Source organism: Mobula birostris, chromosome 28, assembly GCF_030028105.1.
Source record: "Mobula birostris isolate sMobBir1 chromosome 28, sMobBir1.hap1, whole genome shotgun sequence".
Lineage (NCBI taxonomy): Eukaryota > Metazoa > Chordata > Chondrichthyes > Myliobatiformes > Myliobatidae > Mobula > Mobula birostris.
The window spans coordinates 21,817,809-21,841,905 of NC_092397.1; the positions used below are offsets into that span (position 1 = coordinate 21,817,809).

Consider the following 24,097-nt stretch of genomic DNA (forward strand, 5'->3'; position numbering starts at 1 on the left):
GTAAGTAAGGGATCTTTAGACAAGCGGAGAGATCCTAAATTTAGTCAAAAGGTTGTGGAAGGTTTGTGAAGCTAAAGTCAGACTGGGTACCTTTGGAATATAAAGGTAGCAGGGAAATGCTAAAGCAGGTGATAGGAAAGGCCAAAAGGGGCCACAAACTGTCCTTGTAATGTAGGACCAAAGATGATCCCAAGGCCTTGTGATTTGTATTAATAAGACGAGGATAACCAGAGAATAGAAATGTCGACTCAAGATTAAAGGAGGAATGATGTGGTTGAAGTCAGATCAAGTGGCTGAGGTACTAAATGAGTATGTTGTGTCAGTATTTACTGAAGTGAAGGAATTGAATGGCAATGAAAACAGAATGAGGCATGCGAATGTGCAGAGACATTTTGAGATTAAGGAGCAGGTTGTGCTGGGACATCTGAAAAGCAATAAGATGGCTAAGACTCCAGGGCCTGAAGGCAAATATCCTACAACAGTGAAAGAAACAAGTGAGCAGATTGCCGGTGATTTGACAAGGATCTATGTGTCCTCGATCACAACATGTGAGGTCCCACAGGACTAGAGTGTCAGAAATATTGCAGCTTTGATCAAGAAGGGAAATAACAAGAATCCAGGAACCTATAGGCAAGGCAGCCCCATTTCAGTGGTAGAGAAGCTACTGGGGAGGATATTGAGGTACAGGATTTATGCACATTTGGAAAGGCATGGCCTGCTTAGGGACAATCAACATGGTTTTGTGTGGGCAGATCATGCTTGACAAAATTGATTGAGGTTTCTCAGGAAGTGACACAGGCTAAGATATAGGAGCAGAATTCAACCATTTGGCCCGTCGTCTGCTCCGACATTTCATTGTGGCTGATCCATTTTTCCTTTCGGCCCCAGTCTCCTGCCTTTCCCCTGTATCCCTTCATACTCTGACCAATCAAGAATCTATCAACCTCTGCCTTAAATATACATAAAGTCCTGGCTTAACAGCTCCCTGTGGCAATGAATTCCACAGATGAACCACTCTCTGGCTAAAGAAATTCCTCATCTCCACATTCTACAAGGATATTCTTCTATTCTGAGGCTGTGTCCTGATATTAGACACTCCCACCCATCTTCTGCACATGCACTTTATCACTGCCTTTCACCATTCGATAGGTTTCAATTGGGCCACCCCTCATTGTTCAAAAATTCCAGTGAATACAGGCCCAGAGCCATCAAACATTCTTCATATGACAAGATGTTTCATCCTGGAATCAATCTGGAGAACCTCCTTTGAAACCCATCGAGTTTCAGCTCATCCTTCCTAAGATGAAGAGCCCAAAACTGCTCACAATACTCCAGTGAGACCTCCACAGTACTTAATAAAGTCTGATCATTACTATGATTGGCGCAGATATTGTGAGACGAAGGGCAGGTTGCCATCTGTTCCATATTGTGTACTGATGAATATGTTTGATCTGACAGTAATTGCAGGGACATGGTTACAGAGACTGGGACTTCGACATTCCACTATATTCAATGTTCCACACGGAATTGGCAAAATGTAAGTTATTAGGTTTTATTGTTTTGCAATGGATTTAATTTGGCTTTTTTGACACTGATCAACAGAAAAGACTATGGTGTCAAAGTGAAAACAGGTCTAAATTAATTGTAAATATGGAACAAAATAATTCATTGCCTTAGTATTTACCTCCTTCAAAGCCTTAATTAGTTGATGCACCTTTGGCAGTATTTACAGTTGAGTCTGTGTCGATAGGTGTCTATCAGCTTTGCACATCTGAACACTGCAATTTTTCCCCATTCTTCTTTACAAAACTGCAGAAGCTCTGTCAGAATGCATGGGTTAGTGAGCGAACACTTCTTTTCAAGTCCAGCCACAAATTCTCAATTGGATTGAGGTCTGAACTCTCACAAAGCCACTCCAGGACATTAACTTTGTTGTTTTAAGGCATTCCTTTGCAGCTTTGGTTTTATGCTTGTGGTCATTGTCATGCTGGAAAATTAATTTTCTCCTAAGTCGCAGTTCTCTTGAAGACTGAATTTGGTTTTCCTCCAGGATTTCCCTGTATTTTGCTGCATTCATTTTACCCTCTACCTTTATGTGCCTTTCAGGGCCTGCTGCAGTGAAGCATACCCACAGGATGATGCAGCCTCCACCATACTTCACGGTAGGGATGGTATGTTTTTGATGTTGTGCGGTGTTTGGCTTACTCCAAACTTAGTGTTTGTGATGGTCAAAAGGTTCAATTTTGTTTTCATCAGACCATAGAATCTTCTTCCAACTAACTTCAGAGTCCCCAACAATTCTGGGAAACTCCAGGGAAGATTTCATCAGAGCATTTTTCAACACTGGCTTTTTCTCTGCCACTCTCCCGTAAAGCTGCGACTGGTGAAACACCCGGGCAACAGTTGATGTATGCACAATCTCTCCCACCACTGAAGCTTGTAACTCCTCTAGAGTTATCATAGGTCTCTTGGTGGCCTCCCCCACTGGCCCCTTCTTGCATGGCCATTCAGTTTTTGAGGATAGTCTGCTCTTGGTAGATTTACAGCTGTGCCATATACTTCCCACTTCTGGATGAGTGACTTAACTGTACTCCAAGGGCATTCAGTGACTTGGAAATGTTCTTGTATCCATCTCCTGGCTTGTGTTTGTCAATTACCTGTTTGCAGAGCAGCTCAGAGTGTTGATTTGTCTTCACGGTGTAGTTTCTCCCAGGATACTGACTCACCAGCAGTTCGACCTTCCACTTACAGGTGTACTATTACTACAATCAATTGAAACACCTTGACTGCACACGGTGATCCCCATTTAACTGATCATGCAACATCGAAAACTAGTTGGCTGCACCAATGATGATTCGGTGTGTCAGTGTCATATTAAAGGGGGTGAATAATTAAACAGACAATTATTTTGTGTTTTAGATTTGTAATTAGTTTAGAGCATTTTGTAGAGATTTGTTTTCCCTTTGACACAAAAGAGTCTTTTTCCATTGATTGGTTTCAAAAAAAGCCAAATTCAATCCACTGAGATTCAATGCTGTAAATTTTCATAGGAACTTTATATGTAGGGACAATGATGGTGAAAGGGGGAGGGAAAGACAACATTGGTAGGAGCGGCCTCAAGATCCTGGGGTGTGGTCGAAGGCATTCAAGGAAATATTAAATCAAAGAACATACAAAGAGGCGCTGGTGGTGCACAAGAGAATCAGAGATTTTCTAGGAACCAGTGAAAAGCTAAAAGTAAAAAGGAACACGCAGAGAAGTTAACTCAATAATTTGCATTAGTGCTCACAGTGGGTCACAGCAAACATCGCACAGATATCTAACGGTGACATTTCAACATTGTGCCATAATGTATAACAATTGGCATCACAAGGGAGAAACTAATGGGACTAAAAGCAAACTTTACCAGGTCCCAACGACCTGCACTGGAGGGTTTCACAGGAAGTCTGTAGAGAAAGTAGAGACATTGAAGTTTGTCAAAACTCACTGTTACAGAAAGGTCCCAGTGGAGTTGAAAACCATTGCTGAAGAAGGGTGGAAGATAAAAAGCAGGTAACTGTAGTCCTGTTAACTTCACTTCAGGTACTGGAGTTGATAATCTATCAAGAAATAACAAATCATTTGGAAAAGTTCAATGTCTACAGTCAGGTTCACACAGATTCCACGATGACCAAAGTTCCCATCTGAGCTTGTGGTCTGTAACCCCCTCACCACCACATTATGAAGAAGGTTATCCTCCTCCTTGTCCCATTTCTCTGCATTTGGCCCAGATACTTCAAAACCTTTTCTTTCCATCTATCTGTCCAAGTGCCTTTTTAATGTCCCTGACTCAACCATTCCCCCTAGCAGCTCATTCCATTTCCAGCCTCCAGGTCCCTCATGATTTTATACACCTCTGCAATATCAGCACTCATTCTCCAACATTACAGGGAAAATTATCCAAAACACCTTTCCACAAATCCTTTGAGATCCAGTAACATCCCCATAAATCTCCTCTGTGCTCTTTCCAGCTGAATGGTGTCTGTCATACAGCAGGGTCACAGAAACTAAACACTATTTGCAAAATGTGGCTAAACCAACGTGTTGGACAACTGCAACATCTCATCCCAGCTTCTATATTCGGGGCCCTGAGTGAAGGCCAGTGTTCCAAAAGCCTCTTCACCACCCTGTCCATCTGGAACCTGGTCTTGGACCCTGTAACCTGGGTTGTTGAATGTTAAGTCATGTTTGACAAACACACCAGAGATTTAAGACTTTACAGGGGAAGTTGGAGAAGTGGTGTTTTTGGATTTTCAGGAGCCATTTGCCAAGGTGCCACAAGTAAGGCTGGTGCACAAGACCAGAGCTCAGTACTGGGAAGGAAGTGTGTTAATACTGACTGAAGACTGGTCATCATACTGAGACAGAATAACAGGTCTGTTTCAGACTGGGATGATATAACTCGTGGAGTGTCCCAGCGACCAGTTCTGGATTGTCAATGATTTATTATTGATATTAATGACCCGGAGGAGCGGCAGAGAGTGAGGAATCCACGGTGGCAATGACAGTGAATGTGGTGGGGGACATGTTGTGATTGGACATTTCATCTCTTCAATGGGACATGGGAAGCTGGTGAGCAGAATACATGGTAAACGGAGTTTAATGTGGTGAAGTGTGAAGGCATGTCGAGTGGTAGGAGGAATCAAAAGTCAAACTATTATTTATGTGGAGATAAATTATAAATGAGAGAAATAGAGAGGGGTCGAGGTGCTGAACTACACAACAAAATAGAGACAGGAGCAGTGAGTGGTTCATAAAGCCATATATGACCAAGGTTTAGAGCTGAATGGTCCATTGACATTTACTGCTGGGGTGTTGGTGCAGAGAAACAGAGAAGTGTTGTTACTGTGACAGACAAGTGCACAATGATGGATTTTGGGAAGTTAAAGCAGGTCAGGACATACCCAGTGAATGGAGGGTCCTGAGGAGTGTTGATGAAAGAGAAACCTGGGGCACAGGTACCTTACTCCCTGAAAGTGCCAACACAGGCAGACAAGGTGGTGAAGAAGGAGCACAACATGCTTGTCTTCATCGGCAAAGGCTCTGAGAGGAGTTGGGACATCACATTACAGTTGTACAAATCAATAATGACACCACACCAGGAGTACCCTGTGCAGTTCTGGTTACATGAGAGGAAGGATGTGATTAAGCTGGAAAGGTGCAGAAACAATTCACAGGAATGTTACCTGCTCTGGGGGCTTGAGTTACAAGGAAATATCAGACTGACTGGGACTGTTTTCCCTGGAGTGAAGGAGACTGAGGGGGAGACCTGACAGAAGATTATAGAACTATGAGAGGTGTAAACAAGGTAAACAGGCAAGATCATTTTGCCAGGGTAGAAATATCAAATATGAGAAGGCGCAGCTTTAAAATGCCAAGGTGAGAATTTAAAGGTGGACATTAGGACAGGTAAGATTTCTGTTTCTGTACAGAGAGTGGTGAGGGCCGGGTATGGGCTGCCATGGGGAGTGGTGGAAGCAGATATGATAATGACATTTAACAGGGTTTTAGATAACCAAATGAATATTCAGAGAATTGAAGCACATGAATTATAAGCAGGCAGAAGAGACTTAGTTTCATTTGGCATCGTGTTCAGCACAGACATCATGGGAAGAAGGGTCTGTTCCTGTGCTGTACTGTTCTGTGTTCTCGGTGAGCCTCAGTGACAGGGGAGTCTTTAGCCGGGGTCACAGACAAGTGTATCTGTGGCAAGGAGAGAGACTGCACGATGGTGCATTGCCTCCCTGGTACCAGGGCCAAGGATGGAATTGAACAAGTACAGGCCATTCTGAAAGGGCAGGGTGAGCAGCCAGAGGTCGTGGTCCATATTGACACCAACAAAAGAGAAAAGTCCTGCAAGGAGAACTCAGGGAGTTGGGGAAAAAGTTAAGTGGAAACTCTGTGGTCGGGGGGGGGGGGTGGAAATCCCAGTGCCACCTGCTAGCGAGGGAAGAAATAAAAGTGTGATACAGTTATATGTGTGGTTCACGAGCTGGTGCAGGATGGAGGGTTTTAGTTACATGGATCATTGGGCTCTCCTTCAGGACAGGTGATGGGAAGAGTAAGATGTCAGCAACTGGCATTGACGGATGTGGATTAACACAGGAAGTAAGTCCAAATGGATAAATTACAGTGTCTCAGTAGCATTACAAGTGCACAGATATACAAATATCAGAAGAGAAGCAAGAGAAAGAATAAAAAGTAAGTTACCTCCAACAGTCTAACATGGGGGTGGGGTGGGGGGGGGGGTCATCACTTCCCCGGCTATTGGTTGACTCATTATTGACCCTGACAGCCCAGTGTAAGAATGACTTCATACAGCGCTCCTTGGAGCAGCAGAGTTGTCTTATTCTGTTACAGAAGGTGCTCCTCTGTTCAGCCAAGGTGGCATGCAGAGGGTGAGAAACATTGTCCAGGATTGCCAGGATTTTCCGTAGGGTCCTTTGTTTTACCACGGCCCCCAGTGTGTCCAGTTTCTCTCCTATAACAGAACCAGCCTTTCCAATCAGTTTATTGAGTCAGATGGCATCACCCGTGTTGGTGCCATTGGCCCAGTACACCACTGTGAAGTTAGGCCGAGTTACTGAGCACAGTGGCACTGAGGGCCTGAAGTGTGTTTATATCAGTGCAGTGTAGAACGGTTACGGCAGACGTACTTAGAGCCTGGATTAGTACATGGCACGGTGATCCAGCCATTACAGAGATCTGGCTGAGAGAAGGGCAGCACTGACAGATAAACATTCCAGGATTCAGATGATTCAGACAGTCCAGAGGGAGGTGAATGAGGTTCGGGCTCTGTACTGCTGATCAGGCAGAATGTCACAAGGTCAAGGTCATCCCAGAGGCTCATCCAGTAAGACAATGTGGGTAGAAATCAGGAATAAGAAAGGTGCAATCACCATGATGGGATTATACTGTCGGCCTCCCAATAGCCAGTAAGAGACAGAAACAGATATGTTAGCAGGTTATGGGATGATGCAAAAACTGCAGAGTAGATTTGGTGAGTGAATATCTCCTCAGAGTAACTGGGACTCCGTTACACCCTGAGGCTTGGATGGGGCATTATTTGTGTTCAGGAAGGTTTCCTGAAACAATATGTCGTCCACCAGGGAGGGCGACATTCTTGACTTCACCTTGGGAAATATGGGACTCAGCAGAGTGGTGGCAGGAACAACCAGTGTTCAAAGAGGAATTAGACAGGTCCTTCAGGGGAAATGACCTGCACAGCTGTGGGGACAGAGTGGGGAATGGGATTGTGGAAATGTTGTAGCAGGAGTTGGTATTAACTTGATGGGTCAAATAGTCTCGACGATCACAGAATGATTCTCTGCCCAATAATAGTCTGAAAGGATCATTCTGGTCACCAGTGAATCTTCCAAGCTCCAGGATGGACAAGATCAATTGTGTAATAAGGACACACTTCTGTCGAAACACTGACACTGTATACCAAGCACACTGAGCTGCCAGAGCACAGCACCGGCCAGTGAGGACACAGACCAGTACAACACCCGGCTCTCAACTGCAAAGTTCAAAGCTGAAAATAAATGTACTATCAAAATACATTTCTGTCACCATATACAACCCTGAGATTAGTTTTCTTGTGGGCATACTGCTGGTTTGTTAGAGCAGTTGGGGAGGGTTGAAACTAATTTGGCAGGGGCGTGGGAACAGGCATGAAAAGACTCAGGGTAGGACAGATGGTAAAGAAAGCAAAGATTGCATGCAGTCACACTGTCAGGAAGGGCAGGCAGATGACAGGACATAACTGCAGCCAGCAGGGTGAGTATCAGTGCATGAGGGATGCAGAATCAATAAGGGTAGCAAATACAGTACTCAAACTGTTATATCTCAATACGCAGAGTATAAGAAATAAGGTGGATAATCTTATTGCCCTATTATGGATTGTTGTGACCATCACTGAATCACGGCTGAAGAATGTTTGTAGTTGGGAGCTAAGTGCCCAAGGTTACACGTATCAGCGGGATAGGAAGGTAGGCAATGGGGATGGAATGGCTCTGCTGATAAAGAATGGTAACAAATCAGTAGGAAGATGTGACAAAGGATCGGAAGATGTTGAATCCTTGTGAGTTGAGGTAAAAACCTGCAAGTGTAAAAAGGACGTTGATGGCAGTTGTACACAGGCCTACAACAGTTGCTGGGATGTGGGCCACAGATTACAACAGGAAATAGAAAAGGCAGGTCAAAAGGGGAATGTTATTTGAGATTTCATGGGAGTCAGGGGAGATTTTAACATGCAGGTTGATTGGGAAAATCAGGTTGGAAATAGATCTCAAGAGAGTGAGTTTGCTGAATGCTGAACAGATGGCTTTTTGGAGCAGTTTGTCATTGAGGTACTAGCGGATCACCTATACTGGATTATGTGTTATTGAATAAACTGGAGGTGATTTGGGAGCTTAAGGTAAAAGAACCCTTAGGAGGCAGTGGTCTCAGTATCACTGAGTTCAACTTGAAATTGGACAGGGAGAATGTACAGTCTGACACAGCAGTGTTTCAGTGGAGTTAAGGTAGTTACAGTGGTTTGAGAGAGGAGTTGGCTAAAGTAAATTGGAAGGAAATGCTGGCAGGGATGGCAGCAGAGCAGCAATGGTGTGAGTTTCTGGGGAAAATGAGGAAGGTGTAGGATAAATGTATTCCAGAAACAAACAAATACTCAAATGGCAAAATAGTACAACCGTGGCTGACAAGGAAGTCAATGCTAATGTAAAACCAAAAGGGAGGGCATACAACAAGCAAAAATTATTCAGAATACAGAGGATCGGGAAGCTTTAACAGCTGACAGAGAGCAACCTAAAGAGGGAAGAGATGAAACATGCAAGCAAGCTGGCAAACATGATCAAAATGGATAGTTTTAGCTTTTTCAAGTACGTAAAAATAAAAGAGAGGTGAGACTGGGTAAAGGACTGCTAGAAAATGAGGCCAGAGGAATAATAACGGCGGGGGTTGGGGGGGATACAAGGAAATGGCAGATGAACTAAATGAGTATTTTGTATCAGTGGAAGATACTAGCAGTGTGCCAGGTGCTGAAGGGTGTGAGGGAAGAGAAGAGCAGTTATTATTACAAGGGAAAAGGTGCTCAAAAAGCTGAAAGACCTGAGGGTTGATAAGTCACCCGGACCAGATGAACTGTACCCCAGGGTTCTGAAAGAGGTAACGCTCCTGACTGACCGTGTGAAGGAAATGGAGCTGGAGATGGACAGACCCAGAGTTTCCAGGATGCTGAGACCAGAGATTCAGTGGGTTGGTCAAACCTGAGGTCAGGCTGCAAATAGTTTGGTCGCGACCACGACTGGAAAGGGGAAGAGACAGACAGTGCAATGTCTCCCTGTGGCTGTGACCCTCGGTAACAAGTACACTCATTTGGATACCCCTGGGAGGATGATGAACCAGAGCACAGCAGCCCGTCAGGTCGGTGGTACTGACACCCCGGTCCGATGCTCCGCGGGAGGAATGGTCAATCACAGCAGTGATGACAGCAGACTCACAGTACAGGGGATGTGCAGGAGATTCTGTGGCCGCAACAGAGATGACACGATGGTGTGTCCCCTCCTGGGTACCAGGGTCAGGCACGTCTCAGATGTGCAGAATTACCAAAAGATAAACTTGCTGGTTGAGCCGGTGGCAAGGAAGAGCCAAATGCAATGTTAGCATTCATTTAGAGAGGAGTACAATACAAAAGCAAGGATGTAATGCTGAAGATTGATAAGGCATTGGTCTGCTCACACTTGGAGTATTGTCAACTGTTTTGTGCCCCTTATCTAAAAAAGTACGTGCTCGCATAGGAGAGGGTCCAGAGGAGGTTCACAAGAATGATCCTGGCAATAAAAGGGTTAATGCACAAGGATTGTTTGATGGCTCTGGGCCTGTACTCAATGGACTTTAGAAGAATGAGGGAATCTTGTTGAAACCGATCAAATATTGAAAGGCCTGGGATGGAGTGGGCAGTCTAGGACCACAGGACACAGCGTCAGAATACTAGGACACCCTGTTAGAACAAAGATGAGGAGTAATTTCCTCAGTAAAAGTAGTGAATCTGTGAAGCCTATGTCAGGATGTTGTTCATTGACTAGAGCTCAGTGTTTAACACCATCATTCCCACAGTCCTGATTACTAAGCTACAGAACCTGGTCCCTCTGCAGTTGGATCCTTGACTTCCTAACCGGGAGACCACAATCTGTGCAGACTGGTGATAATCAGAATGTGTGGATTAATGGAGTCGGGCTAACCCCTATTGACATCAATGGATCCGGGGTTAAGAGGGTAAACAGCTTTAAGTTCCTCGGCATCAATATTACTGAGCTCACATGGTCTATACATACAGGCTGTGTGGTGAAAAGGCACAACAGCGTCACTTTCACCTCAGACAGTTGAGGAAGTTTGCTATGGGCCCCCAAATCCTAAGGACTTTCTACAGGGGCACCATTGAGAGCATCCTGACTGGCTGCATCACTGCCTGATATGGGAACTGTACCTCCCTTAATCGCAGGACTCTGCAGAGAGTGGTGTGGACAGGCCAGCACATCTGTAGTTGTGAACTTCCCATGATTCAAGACATTTACAAAGACAGGTGTGAGAAAAGAGCCTGAAGGATCACTGGGGACCTGAGTCACCCCAACCACAATCTATTCCAGCTGCAACCATCCAGGAAATGGTACCGCAGCATAAAAGCCAGAACCAACAGGCTCCGGGACAGCTTCTTCCACCAGCCTATCAGACTGATTAACTCACGCTGATTTGAGGGCATTTCGATGTTACGTTGACTGTTCCATTTATTAGCAATTATTATAAGTTATTACGGTTGCACATTCAGACGAGACATAACACAAAGAATTTTACTGCTCATGTACGTGAAGGATGCAAGAAATAAAGTCAATTCAAGTTCAAATTAATATCTTCTCTTCGCTGATGATCAACACTGGCCCTGGTGCACCTCAGGGATGTGTGCTCAGCCGACTGCTCTACTCCCTCTATAACCATGACCGTGTGACTAAGTATAGCTCAAAAGCCAACTACAAATCTGCTGTTGGTAGAATTTCAGATGGAGAGGAGAGGGCATACAGGAGTAAGATTTACCAGCTGGCTGAGTGGTATCACAGCAACAACCTTGTGTTTAATGTCAGTAAAACAAAAGAGCTGATTGAAGGAAGGGTGCGATGAGAGAACATGAACCAATTCTCAGAGAAGGATCAGAAGTGGAGAGAGTGAACAATTTCAAATTCCTGGGTGTCAACATCTCTGAGGATCTAACCTGGTCCCAACATATTGATGCAGCTACAGTATAAAAAAGGCAAGACAGTGGATATATTTTATCAGGAGTTTGAAGATATTTGGTCTGTCACTTTAAAACACTCAAAAACTTCTATAGATGTATTCTATATACTGTATATTATTTAAACTATATTATTTGTTTTTGCACTGTTTTTAATCTACATAATATATGTATCCCTATACACACATACTGATTTATTTATTCTTTCTATATTATCATGTACTGCATTAAACTGCTGCTGCTAAATTAACAAATTTCATGACACCTGCCGGTGGTAATGAACTTAATTCTGGTTCTGACTCTGAATTCATCCCCACAGACGGCTGTGGCCAATTCATTGGGGATACTGCATCATCACTGCCTGGTTCGGAAATTGCACCGTCTTGGATCGCAAGACCCTGCAGCGGATAGTGAGGACAGCTGAGATCATCATCGGGGTCTCTCTTCCCACCATTACAGACATTTACACCACACGCTGCACCCGTAAAGCCAACAGCATTGTGAAGGACCCCACACACCCCTCATACAAACCCTTCTCCCTCCTGCCATCTGGCAAAAGGTACCGATGCATTCGGGCTGTCACGACCAGACTGGGTAACAGTTTCTTCCCCCAAGCCATCCGACTCCTTAATACCCAGAGTCCAGACTGACAGCTACATCATTATTATATTGTAATTTGTCCTGTACTGTGGCTATTGCTTTGTTTATTATTTATTGTACTGCCCTGCACTGTTTTGTGCACTTTGTGTAGGTCTGTAGTCCAGTGTAGTTTCTGCGTCGCCTTTTCTTATCTCACTTAGTCTAGTGTAGTTTTGTGTTGTTTCATGTAGCACCATGGTCCTGGAGGAATGTTGTTTTGTTTTTACTGCGTACTGCACCAGCAGCTTATTGTTGAAATGACAATAAAAAGTGACATGACTGTATTTAATGTGGAGGTTCTTGATTCTTGGTGGGGGTAGGAAGAGGATTTGAGAGGGTTAAGAGATCTGTCATGATCGTTGATCCCTGGCAGAATGGTGCAGCAAACTGCATGGGGCCAAATGGCCTAATTCTTCTCCTGTACTTCATGGTCTGATGGTCTCGCAGCAGTCGCAGGACATTTCAAATGGAAGGCTGAGCAGCCAGACATGGTGGTGGACGGTGCATGTTAGTAATAGCAATGTAGGGAGGAGGCGGGATGTGCCCTGTGCAGTAAATATAGAGAAAGAAGAGAGAAACTAAAATTACTAAGCTTCATATTACCGCCAGTGACACTTGTTAGTGCAGAGAGATATAGGAAGATACCACTGATGAATGTGTGGCTGAGAATCTGGTGCAGGGGACAGTTTCATGGATTAATGGAATCATCTGGAGATGGGTAGGCACAAACTGTTCACTCCCCAGGGTCTTCTAGGGAAGGAACAGTTTTCTCACTCCGAAAACTGAAGGGAGTAGTTTTGGCGTGAGAGATCGGAGGTTTAAAGGGGATCTGAAAGGTGAGTTGATGGAGGTGGATAAAGTTATGTGAGGCATATAAAGGTTAGAGAGACAGAGACTGTTTTCCGACTAAAACTGTCTAAAACTGAAGGGAATGGATTTCAGGTGAGAGGGAGGAGGTTTAAAGGTGATCTGAGGGTAAATATTTCGCATGGAGAATTGAATTGACCTTATTTCTTACATCCTTCACATGTATCAGGAGTAAAAATCTTTACATCATGTCTCCATCTAACTATGCAATCACAGTAATTTATTATAAATGGAACAGTCAATGTGACAGAGAATAGCTGCTATCCCAAATGAGCCGCCAGAGGAAGTAGTGGAGGCAGAAACACACAAAGTCTCTGTTCATGAACATTTCTCAGGAACCTGTCATTCACTGTGTACATCCTGCCCTGGTTAAACTTCCCAGTGCTGGGTCCATTGTTGTTTTCCATCTGTATTAATGATCTGGATGAGAATGTATTAAACTGGATCAGCAAATTTACAGATGACACCAAGATTAAGGGTGCAGAGGACAGCGAGGAAGGATTGCTAATCTTGACATGGGATGTGGACCAGCTGGGAAAATGGCAGATGGAATTTAATACACACAAGTATGCGGTGTGTGCAACTAAGTTGAATGGGAGAAACGTGTGGTTTAAAGAGGATCTGAGGAAAACTGTCCTCGCTCCCCAGGAAGTTACAATCTGGAACACTCTGCCTGAGGAGGTGGTGCAGGCTGGTATTTAAGGACCATCTGGATGAGCATTTGAATCACCAAGGCAGGGTAGGAGACAGACCAAGTGCTGAGTTAGTGGAGACAGATTCTTGATGGTCAGTATGGACATGCAGAAACCACTGACTGTGAAAGTGCAGTGGGAACCTGGAACACAGAGCTTCAGGATGGATTCAGCTAAAATATTCAGAACCCAGTACGATGGATTTTTGTTGTACAAAGGTATTAATGGTCAAGTACTGAACAAACCCCCTTAAAAGGCTACCAAAATGCTCCCATTTCCTGGGCACCAGTTACAATACTTTGAAATAGGAATTTGGTGAAGTACTCTGGGTGATATTAGGACAGATGGCTGACAGCTTGGTCACGGTGGGAGGGTGCAAATGTCTTCTCAGAGGATAAGGGGTTCAGTGGAACAAGCTCACAGCTGAGAATGAAGGTGGCAAACCCCACTGCATTGGAGGACTGCTGTGGTCAGGGTTGTACAGGATAGAAACAGACCCTCTGGCCCATCACATTTATGTTCCCCATCATGCACAGCTATACTAATCCCACTTTCCTGCATTAGTTTCATATCCCTCTGGGCCTTGCTCACTGAAGCCCCTGTGCATGTGCCTCTAATATTGTTACACAGTTCCCTGTACGTGGCATCACAGGTAGACAGGGTTGTGTGTTCTACTTGCCTTGTCAGCCAAAGAACTGCCTCTCATCAGAGTTGGACAAAACTGTTTAAAGTCAGATTCAAAGGGGATCTGAGGGGTAAATATTTCACACAGAGAATAGCTGGCATCCGGAATTAACTCCCAAAACAGAGTCACTGGTTTATACAGAAATGAAACAGTCCCTTCGGTACAACTCATCCCCGCCGACCAAGATGTCGACCTGAACTCGGCCCATCTGCCTGCATTAGGCCCGTATCCCTCTCAACCTTTCCCATCCATGTGACTGTGCAAATATGTTTTAAATATTGTACCTGAGGCAGAGAGCCGGTGCAGGGAGGCGCTGACAGACACTCACTGTTCCGTGGGTAGGAAGAGGATCCCACAGCGGAGCCGAAACGATCGAGCCCACGTCGCCATAGTCCTGACGCCACCAGCCGGGATTTACCGTTCCCCAGGAAACGACGGAGGTGGGACATCTGTGACGTCATTCGTCACGGATTGGTTGTCTCTGTGTGTCACGTGATGGAGAGTGCACTGCCCGGGAGGCGGGGCAGAGGGAGCTGTCAATCAGTGGAGCCGCTGAAAAACTTGCCACCATTGTAAATAGAGTGGGTGCAGACGGAGATTTCCGGGATCGGTGACTCCCTCCCCACCCACGGGAATTGAGTGTGTTAGAGACAGTAATATTCATATTTTAATATGACTCTGCGGCATTATACATATTTAATGTTTGTATTTTGCATATTTTTGTTGGATAATCTTTTATAATTTGGGGTAAAAACCTTGTAACTAGATCACTGAAAAATTCATGAAGAAAGAGCGTCACGGAAAAATATTGTCAAAGCCAAAATTTTAATCCAAAGTAAGTTGTCCTCATGGTACAAAAATATCACCATCTAGTTCAAAGTAAAATCTATTCTCACAGTAGATTCATGTCACCACATACAACCCTGAGATTCTTTCCTGCGGCAATTCTTAGCAAATCAATATAACTTCCTGTGAACTGTAAATATGAGGAATTATAAACTGTAAACAAACAGTGAAAATTCAGAGAAAAAAGCAATAAATAATGAGTATGAAATAACCATGTAACAGAGTCCTGAAAAGAGTCCTGACGTGAGTGTATCTATCCCCTTTTGTTCAAGTCCCTGATGGTTGAGGGGTAGTGACTGTTCTTGAACCTGGTGGAGCGTGTACTGAGGCACCTGTACCTTCTGCCTGATGGCAGCAGTGAGAAAAGAGCATTGCCTGTGTGGTGAGGATCTTTGATGATGGATGTTGCTTCCCTATGGCTATGTTTCATGTAGATGTGCTCAGTGGTTATGAATGTTTTACCCGTGATGTAGCTGGGCTGAATCCACTAGCTTTGTAGGAATTTCCACTCAAAGACATTGGTGTTCCTATACCAGTTCATAATGCTGCCAGTCAGCACACCTACCATCAGACATTTATAGAAGTTTGACAAAGTTTTCAATGGCATGCTGAATCTCTGAGATTCCTGAGGAAGTAGAAAAGCTGTCATGCCTTGTTCACAGTAATACTTATATGATGGGTCCAGGACCGGTCCTCTGAGAGAGTGACACACAGGAATTTAAAGTTACTGACTCTCTCCACTTTTGATCGTACTTTGATTACTGGCTCATGTACCTCCAGATCCCCTGCTGAAGTCAACAATCTGTCCCTTGGTCTCACTGACATTGATTGAGAGGTTGTTGTTATTATGCCACTCAACCAAGTTTTCTGTCACCCTACTGCATGCCAATTCATCGCCACCTTTGATACAGCCCACAACAGTGGTGTCATCAGCAAACTTGTATACGGTGTTGGAGCTGTACTCAGCCACACAGTCATAGGTGTAAAGCGAGTAGAGCTGGGGGCTAAGCACACTTCCCTATGGTGCTCCTGTGCTGATAGAGATTGTGGAGGAGACGTTTTTGCCAATCTGAACTGGCTGGGGTCTGCACCTGAGGAAATCCAGGATTCAATTTCACATGGGGGTATTGAGGCCCAGGACTGGGAGTTTACTGATTAGTTTTGAGGGGATGATGGTGTTGAGTGCTGAGCTGTAATCAATAAAGGGCATTCAGATGTTTGCATCTTTGCTGAAAAGATGTTCCAGAGTTGTGTGAAGAGCCAACGAGACAGCATCTGCTGTTGCTTCAGTAGGGGAATTGGAGAGGATACAAGTCATCATTCAGACAAGAGCTGATATGCGAATTCTTGGTTCCATCCCTCCCGCTTCTGTCTTCTCCTATCATTTTAGATCCCCCCTCCCCCTCCCACTTTCAAACCTCTTACTAGCTCTTCTTTCAGTTAGTCCTGTCGAAGGGTCTCGGCCCGAAACGTCGACTGTACCTTTTCCTAGAGATGCTGCCTGGCCTGCTGCGTTCACCAGCAACTTTGATGTGTGTTGCTTAAAAATGAGTCCCGGCTTTTCGAAGGTTAAGTCCCGGCTCTATGTTGATGTTCGGTCCCGAGTCTGTCTCTGATCTCCAAGAACCCAAGCCTCGACGATCCCGCAGCCAAGCTCAAGAGGAAAGGCCCCAGCTTGTCTCCTTGTCCATGGTTTCTAGCCCTGGTCCCGCTTTCCCCAGCCCACGTCTGCGTTTTTGTCCCTGTTCCTGGTCTGAATCCTGTCACGTCCCTACTCTAGTCAAATCCTGTTCCTTGTACTTCAATGTCTGTGTCTCGCATTTGGGTCCGTTCCCAGCACCCCTTTGTGACAGTTCTAACACCCCGGTTACCTCTATTTTCATCAGGAAACAGAGATATTATCTTATTTTAACCCAATAAAGCCTTCTCACAGTTTCTTATCTTAACGATTGGCACATCTCCTCCTCTTCAGGTTTGAGCACATTCTATACTCCCTAAAGCAGATTTCAACTCTGCAGTTAATTTCAAACGAGAAAACGTGCGGATACTGGATATCCAAACAACACATACACAATGCCGGAGGAACTCAGGTCTGATGAACGGTCTCGGTCCGAAATGTCGACTGAACTCTTTTCCATAGTTGCCGTTGCGTTTCTCCAGCATTTCGTGTGTTGTTGCAGTTAATTTAATGGGATTGATGAAAGAAGGCTGTTCCAGGTCAAATTTAAACATTACCTTGAAGTCTTTTTTCCTTCCAAAGTATCCAGCCTTTCTTAACGAATCACTTGAAATTATTCCAGATCCAGATTCCAGATGTAAATTCAACTTCATTCCAACCTCCTCCCGCATTCACCAGAACCCTCAGTTTCCGGATCTTTTTCCAGACGGAGGGCCCCTCCTTAACCTACATTATTTCCCACAATCCCCACACATTCACTGCCAGCGCCACCAACCGCTACTGCTCCTGAGCCAGTCAACAGCTCGAACCCGCTTCTTGGTTCTGCTGTCAATCAGGTCCAGGGGTGGGGCAACGCAGCGTTTACGTACATGCTGCAATGACGTCACAAACATTAAGCTAACCTTCCTCCAGTGCACTTTTTGAGCGTCTGGTCGGAGGGTCCGGGGCTGCGGGAGGGGCAGGGTGACTTTAAACCCGTCGGTAAACACGGCCACATGGTTTGGTTGTCTCCAAAGTGTTTCAGCTGTACCTTTGCCTGTCTTCTCCACACAGTCACCCAGGGAATCTGACAGAGTCGCCATGAGTGGTGGGAAAGTGCGGGGGTTCATATCTTGGAGCAGCAGCCCCGGTTTAATGTTTCGGAGTGAAGGATTCGGTCACCGAGCTTAACGCCGAACGGCGTTGAAGTACAGACACGATGATGGAACACTGAAAAAAAATGCTGAACAGACCGTCCATTGTTCTCGGGAGACTCTCCAGTCGCGGGCTATTTGCACACTAGACTCTCCCATATTCTAATCCTGTCTTCATTTGAAGCAGGAAAACGGTCTTCCCGTCGGCGAATCGAACCCCTCTCTCTCGCGTGACAGGTGGGGAAACTAACGAGGAATAAACAGGAGTGGGGAATCTGTCACACGGATGTCAGGGTGCAGGAGAACTCATAGAGTCACTCTGATGTTTGTTTGCTGAGTGTAGAGGTGGCGCATTTTACCCATCCCCTCCTCACCGTGTGACTGGAGGGGTCTCAGACTTCTTCAGTGATTCAGTCACTGATTGAGTTCAAGGACTGGCCAAAGGAAGGGATCCCATTAAAGTCTAACCGCGTGTTTGTTTGAACGGATATTTATAATCAGAATTTGGTTCCCATTTACTGATACGTCAAGCAGGAAACCATTTGTAGCCCTTCGAATCTCTCGGGTCGATTCTCCCTTCAGTCGGATCCCAGGTGCTGTGTTTCTCCGGTCTGTCGGAACGTCGCGACATCCAGTGGTCGGAATAGGAACTGCAACAGAGTGAGGCATGATCCTTCAGAAAACAGCTCAGACTCTGAGAATCGAGTTACAGACTCTTATAGCACCAGAGATCATTCAGTAACCGAATCTGGTTTGCATCATGGGGCGATGGTGGTATAGTGGTGAGCATAGCTGCTTCCCAAGCAGTTGACCCGGGTTCGATTCCCGGCCATCGCAGGTTGTACACTTTTAGACTGAAAAAGATAACCTCTCACCAAGCACTATGAACGCAGAATTCATGGGCAATTTACTGTCAGTGAAATTCACTCTAATGCATCAGATGGATCCCTCAGGTACGATGGTGGTGGTCCCTGATGTAGGAGGATCGAGGACCCCAAATTGAATGAAAAACATAACTTTAGACCCCGGAAGTCCGTTAGTTCCAAGGACTCTGCTCGAGGAAACGTACACTTTCTGGTCAAATCGAACATACAGATTCCTGATGAAAGACACAACACGCCCCAGATATTTTCTGGTCTCCCTCCTTCATCCAGCAGAAGGTACACATCACAGTCTCATGGAAAGTTGTGTCTATTGAATGGATCCCTAGTACGATAAGATGGACTCTTGACCTCACAATCCACCTCGTTATGGTGCTGCAGCATATTATTTACCTGCGCCGTGCTTTCCCTGTGGCTGTTACACTTCATTCTGCATTTGCTTATTGCTTCACTTTGTTCTCTCCCAATGCACTGTGTATTTGATCTCTATGAACAGAGAGAAAGAGAAGCATTTCACTGTATTTCGGTATATGTGACTGAAACACGTAGAACAGATTCAATTCCCACTGTACTCATCGCGACTGCAGTACGGAGCGCTGCCTCCGGACAGCGCAGCGTTTCCCAGCTCGCAATGAAACACAGCAGAAACAGAAGAGCTGAAATTGCAGAGGGGGCGGCAGTGAGAGAGGGTTTCACTGAACTCTCGTCGAAGAGAAGATTTAAACTTCTTCAGGGTAGGCATCCATTGAAGGGACTTTGAAGTACAGAAGTCGAATCACAAACGAGAAACTGTGCAGAGGCTGGAAATCCTCGCAACACACACAAAATGCTGGAGAAACTGAGCAGGTCAGGCTGCTTCATGATCCTGAAGAATGTTACTAAACACATTGATGAAGGTAGAGAAGTAGATGTAGTGTGTATGGATTTCAGCATGGGATTTGATAAGGTACCCCATGCAAGGCTTATTGAGAAAGTAAGGAAGCATGAGATCCTAGGGGACATTGCTTTGTGGATCCAGAACTGGCTTGCCCACAGAAGGCAAAGTGTGGTTGTAGACTGGTCATATCCTGCATGGAGGCCGTTAACCAGTGGTGTGCCTCAGGGATCTGTTGTGGGACCCCTACTCTTCGTGATCTTTATAAATGACCTGTATGAGGAAGTGGAGGGATGAGCTAGTAAATTTGCTGATGCCACAAATTTTCAGGGTGCTGTGGATAATGTGGAGGGCTGCCAGAGGTTACAGCGGGACATTGATAGGATGCAAAACTGGGCAGAGAAGTGGCAGATGGAGTTCAACCTAGATAAGTGCGAAGTGGTTCATTTTGGTAGGTCAAATATGATGACAGAATATAGTATTAATTGTAAAGCTCTTGGCAGTGTGGAGAATCAGGGGGATCTTGGGATCTGGGTCAATAGGACACTCAAAGCAAGTTGACTCTCTGGTTAAGCAGGCATACGGTGCATTGGCCTTCATCAACCGTGAGATCGAACTTAAGAGCCGAGAGGTAATGTTGCAGCTATGTAGGACCCTGGTCAGATTCCACCTGGAGTTCTGTGCTCAGATCTTGTCACCTCACTACAGGAAGGGTTTGGAAACCATAGAAAGGGTGCAGAGGAGATTTACAAGGATGCTTCCTTGATTGGGGAGCATGCCTTATGATAATAGGTTGAGTGAACTCGGCCATTTCTCCTTGGAGTGACGGAGGAAGAGAGCTGATCTGATGGAGGTGTAGAAGATGAGATGCATTGATCGTGTGGAGAGTCAAAGGTGTTTCCCCCCCTCCCCCCCGGCAGGGCTGAAATGGCTAGCACGAGAGGGCACAGTTTTAAGGTGCTTGGAAGTAGGTACAGAGGAGATGTCAGGGGTAAGTTTTTACGCAGAGAGTGATGAGTGCATAGAATGGGCTGCCAGCGACAGTGGTGGAGGCGGATACGACAGGGTCTTTTTAAAGACGCCTGCATAGGTACATGGAGCTTAGAAACATAGAGGGCTATGGGTAACCCTAGGTAATTTCTAAAGTATGTGCATGTTCGGCACAGCACTGTGGGTCGAAGAGCCTGTATTGTGCTGTAGGTTTTGTATGTTTCTATGTTTCTAAGGGTTTCGGCCTGAAACGGCGACTGTGTACTTTATTCCATAGATGCTGCTGCACATTTTCTCTTGTATGAGAGAGAAAAAAAAAACTGCCGGATCACTAGCGTGTGTAAAATAGACCCGCAGGTTTGTTGGGGACCCGAGTCACTCCAATCTCAAACTGTTCCAGCTGCTACCATCCGGGAGTCAGTACCGCAGCATAAAAGCCGGGACCAACAGCTCCGGGACAGCTTCTTCCACCAGGCCAACAGACTGATTAATTCACACTGATACAATCGTATTTCTATGTTATATTGACTGTCCTGTTGTACATACTATTTATTACATATTACTATAAATTGTACATTGTATAGTTAGACGGAGACGTAACGTAAAGATTTTTTTCTCCTCATGTATGTGAAGGACGTAATTAATAGTTAATTCAGTTCAATTCCATGGAAGAGACTTCACAGTGCAGAAATCGAATCACAAACGGTAAAATGTGCAGGTGCTGGAAATCCAAGCAACACACACAGAATGCTGGAGGAACTCAGCAGGCCAGGCTGCTTCATGAACCTGTGAAGGGTTTCGGCCTGAAACATCGACCGTATACTTTATTCCGTAGCTGCTGCTGCATAATTTCTCTTGAATGAGAAAGAGATTAAAAAAAAAAACTGCTGACGATCACCAGCGTCCCTGGGTGGGCTCGAACCACCAACCTTTCGGTTAACAGCCGAACGCGCTCACCGATTGCGCCACAGAGACGAGAATTAAATGAAGTACGAATAAATGACGAATTTTAATTGAAATCCGGTTTCCTTTTACAAATGCATAATATGACACATTTGTGTTTTAAAACACGAGGATGCATAAGCGCTGCCGCTAACAGAAAATATAGCAGAGGATGGTTTCGATCCATCGTCCTCTGGGTTATGGGCCCAGCACGCTTCCGCTGCGCCACTCTGCTGCCGAGAATATAAAGAATTGTTGTATGTGAGTGTTGTGGATGCTTTGTGTGTGTTGTGTATGTGTTTATCTCTGTGTCTGTTTATGTCTTAGTCACAGTCATAGTCATAGTCATACTTTTTTGAACCCGAGAGAAATTGGGTTTCGTTACAGTTGCATCAACCAAGAATAGAGTATAAATATAGCAATATAAAACCATAAATATTTAAATAATAATATGTAAATTATGCCAGGAAATAAGTCCAGGACCAGCCTATTGGCTCAGGGTGTCAGACCCTCCAAGGGAGGAGTTGTAAAGTTTGATGGCCACAGGCAGGAATGACTTCCTATGACGCTCTGTGTTGCATCTCGGTGGAATGAGCCTCCGGCTGAATGTACTCCTGTACCCAACCAGTACAATATGTAGTGGATGGGAGACATTGTCCAAGACGGCATGCAACTTGGACAGCATCCTCTTTTCAGACACCACCGTCAGAGAGTCCAGTTCCATCCCCACAACATCACTGTCTGAGTCTGGGTCTGGGTCTGTATATGTCTGGGTCCATTCCCTCTTTTCCCCGTATTCATACCCAGTTTCTTTCGTTCATTCCCTGTTTCTCCTCTTTCTCTTTTTCTCCACCTTTCTTTCTTTCCTCCCTACTTTCTGGCCCACTCAGTTATCATCTCTGTGCCATTTATGCTCTAACCGTCTTGCTCCTCGTTCCCGATATTTCACCAGTGACTCTGTTCTACATTGTTTAATTGTTCAGACAGACAATTCATCCCACTTCTGAGGCTTTTTAAAAGCATAAACAGCGACGTTTTCACCCACAACGGGGACTCAGTCCCGAGGTGCCATTAACTTCCTAACCCTGTCCTGATGATTGGATGACTGTCCGAGTCCCTTCAGTGCTGAACCAGCAGTTCACCTTGTGAAACGGAACTCGCGACATTAATGCATTGCAAACACTTCCCTCAAATGCAGCAATTCCTCCTCCGGGATTAACTGTTCGTATCACGTTCAGACCATCACGACCGGACCAGTGAGTGACAGATGGAGCGGTAGGGACTATCGCTGATGGTTCGCCCCTCCCTGTAACGAGGGGCAGTTTTTTCATTTCTCCACCGTAGCTTTGTAACTGACACAGTAAGGGTTGGGTTTTAACTCCCCCACGTGGGACGGTGTAAAGACACGCTGGCAGCTGATTATCCCCTATCACCGGGCTTCTCCCTCTCTTCTCCCACTTTTCAATTCTACTCCTCATTTGATTTCTCCAGACCTCCTGAAGGGTCTCGGCCCAAAACGTCGACTGTACTCTTTTCCATAACTTCCTCCGTCGCTCCAAGGAAAAATCTGCCTGACTTGCTGAGTTCCTCCAGCATTTTGGGTGTGTTGATCCGTGTCTTGCTAAACCCATGAATCATCTTCCCAAATCTTTTGTAAAGTAGATATTCGGAGAAATGTTCTTATATTGTAAAAATAAAATTACGTGTGATTAATTCAACAAAAATCTATTAACAGATACCAAAACGTACCACAGAAAATGTAATTTAAAGACCTTTTTCATGAAAGAAATTGACCCTTTCCTTCCCAGTAGCAAACTCTTGATATGAGTTGTTTCTCTGGTCTGGGAATGAGTTTCCAGACATTAAATTGATATTATATCCACCAGTGAAAAGAAACACACACACACACACACACGTGTAAACAAACAGATACACACACGCACAGGCACGAAAACAAACAAATACACACGCATACTCACACACACTCCCCCCCCACCCCCCGCACACACGGAAACAAACTAAGTTAAATACAGAAAGCGCAGTGACTAGCAAACTGAAGGAATAAATGTGATAACACAGTTGAGATATTGAACACGAACAGGCCTGGAAATATCTCAAATGAATTATGTTAACATTAGTTGTATGTGGACATTAATCAATACGCGATGGTCATAACCTCCTGGCAGCGTGTTATGCCTTTGGAGAGACGGCGCTCCTCTGAAGACACCAACGGAAGAAGCACTGGAAACATTTCGAGGTAGTTAAACTATCACTGAAGTGGAGTTATGGGAGTGAGTTGCAAACTCAGCACAAGAAATGAAAGAAGTGAGAAGGGAATCTATGTGAAAAGCCGAGTGAGGGCACAGTGCGGATGTTGAGGGACGAGGAGAATCAGCGAGGGAAGGATGAGGGAGTAACTTTAAATTCCTCAGTGTTATCATTTCAGATTATCAATCCTTGGCCCGGCACATACGTTTCATTACAGAAAAGGCTCGGCAGCGCCTCTACACGCCATCTAAAATGTTGACAGATTTCCATAGGTGT

At 45.1% G+C, this 24,097-nt stretch overlaps 1 protein-coding gene and 3 non-coding genes across 4 annotated transcripts in view; 1 reads left to right on the plus strand and 3 right to left on the minus strand.

Moving 5' to 3' along the window:
* LOC140188855 (uncharacterized) overlaps positions 1 to 24,097 on the minus strand; it is a 631,689-nt gene that overhangs the window by 7,657 nt on the left and 599,935 nt on the right. The window lies entirely within an intron of this gene.
* trnag-ccc (transfer RNA glycine (anticodon CCC)) lies at positions 18,632 to 18,703 on the plus strand. Its single transcript has one exon. It is a non-coding gene; the product is annotated as a tRNA-Gly (tRNA).
* On the minus strand, positions 21,513 to 21,586 carry trnan-guu (transfer RNA asparagine (anticodon GUU)). The gene has a single exon. It is a non-coding gene; the product is annotated as a tRNA-Asn (tRNA).
* Positions 21,717 to 21,788, minus strand: trnam-cau (transfer RNA methionine (anticodon CAU)). Its single transcript has one exon. It is a non-coding gene; the product is annotated as a tRNA-Met (tRNA).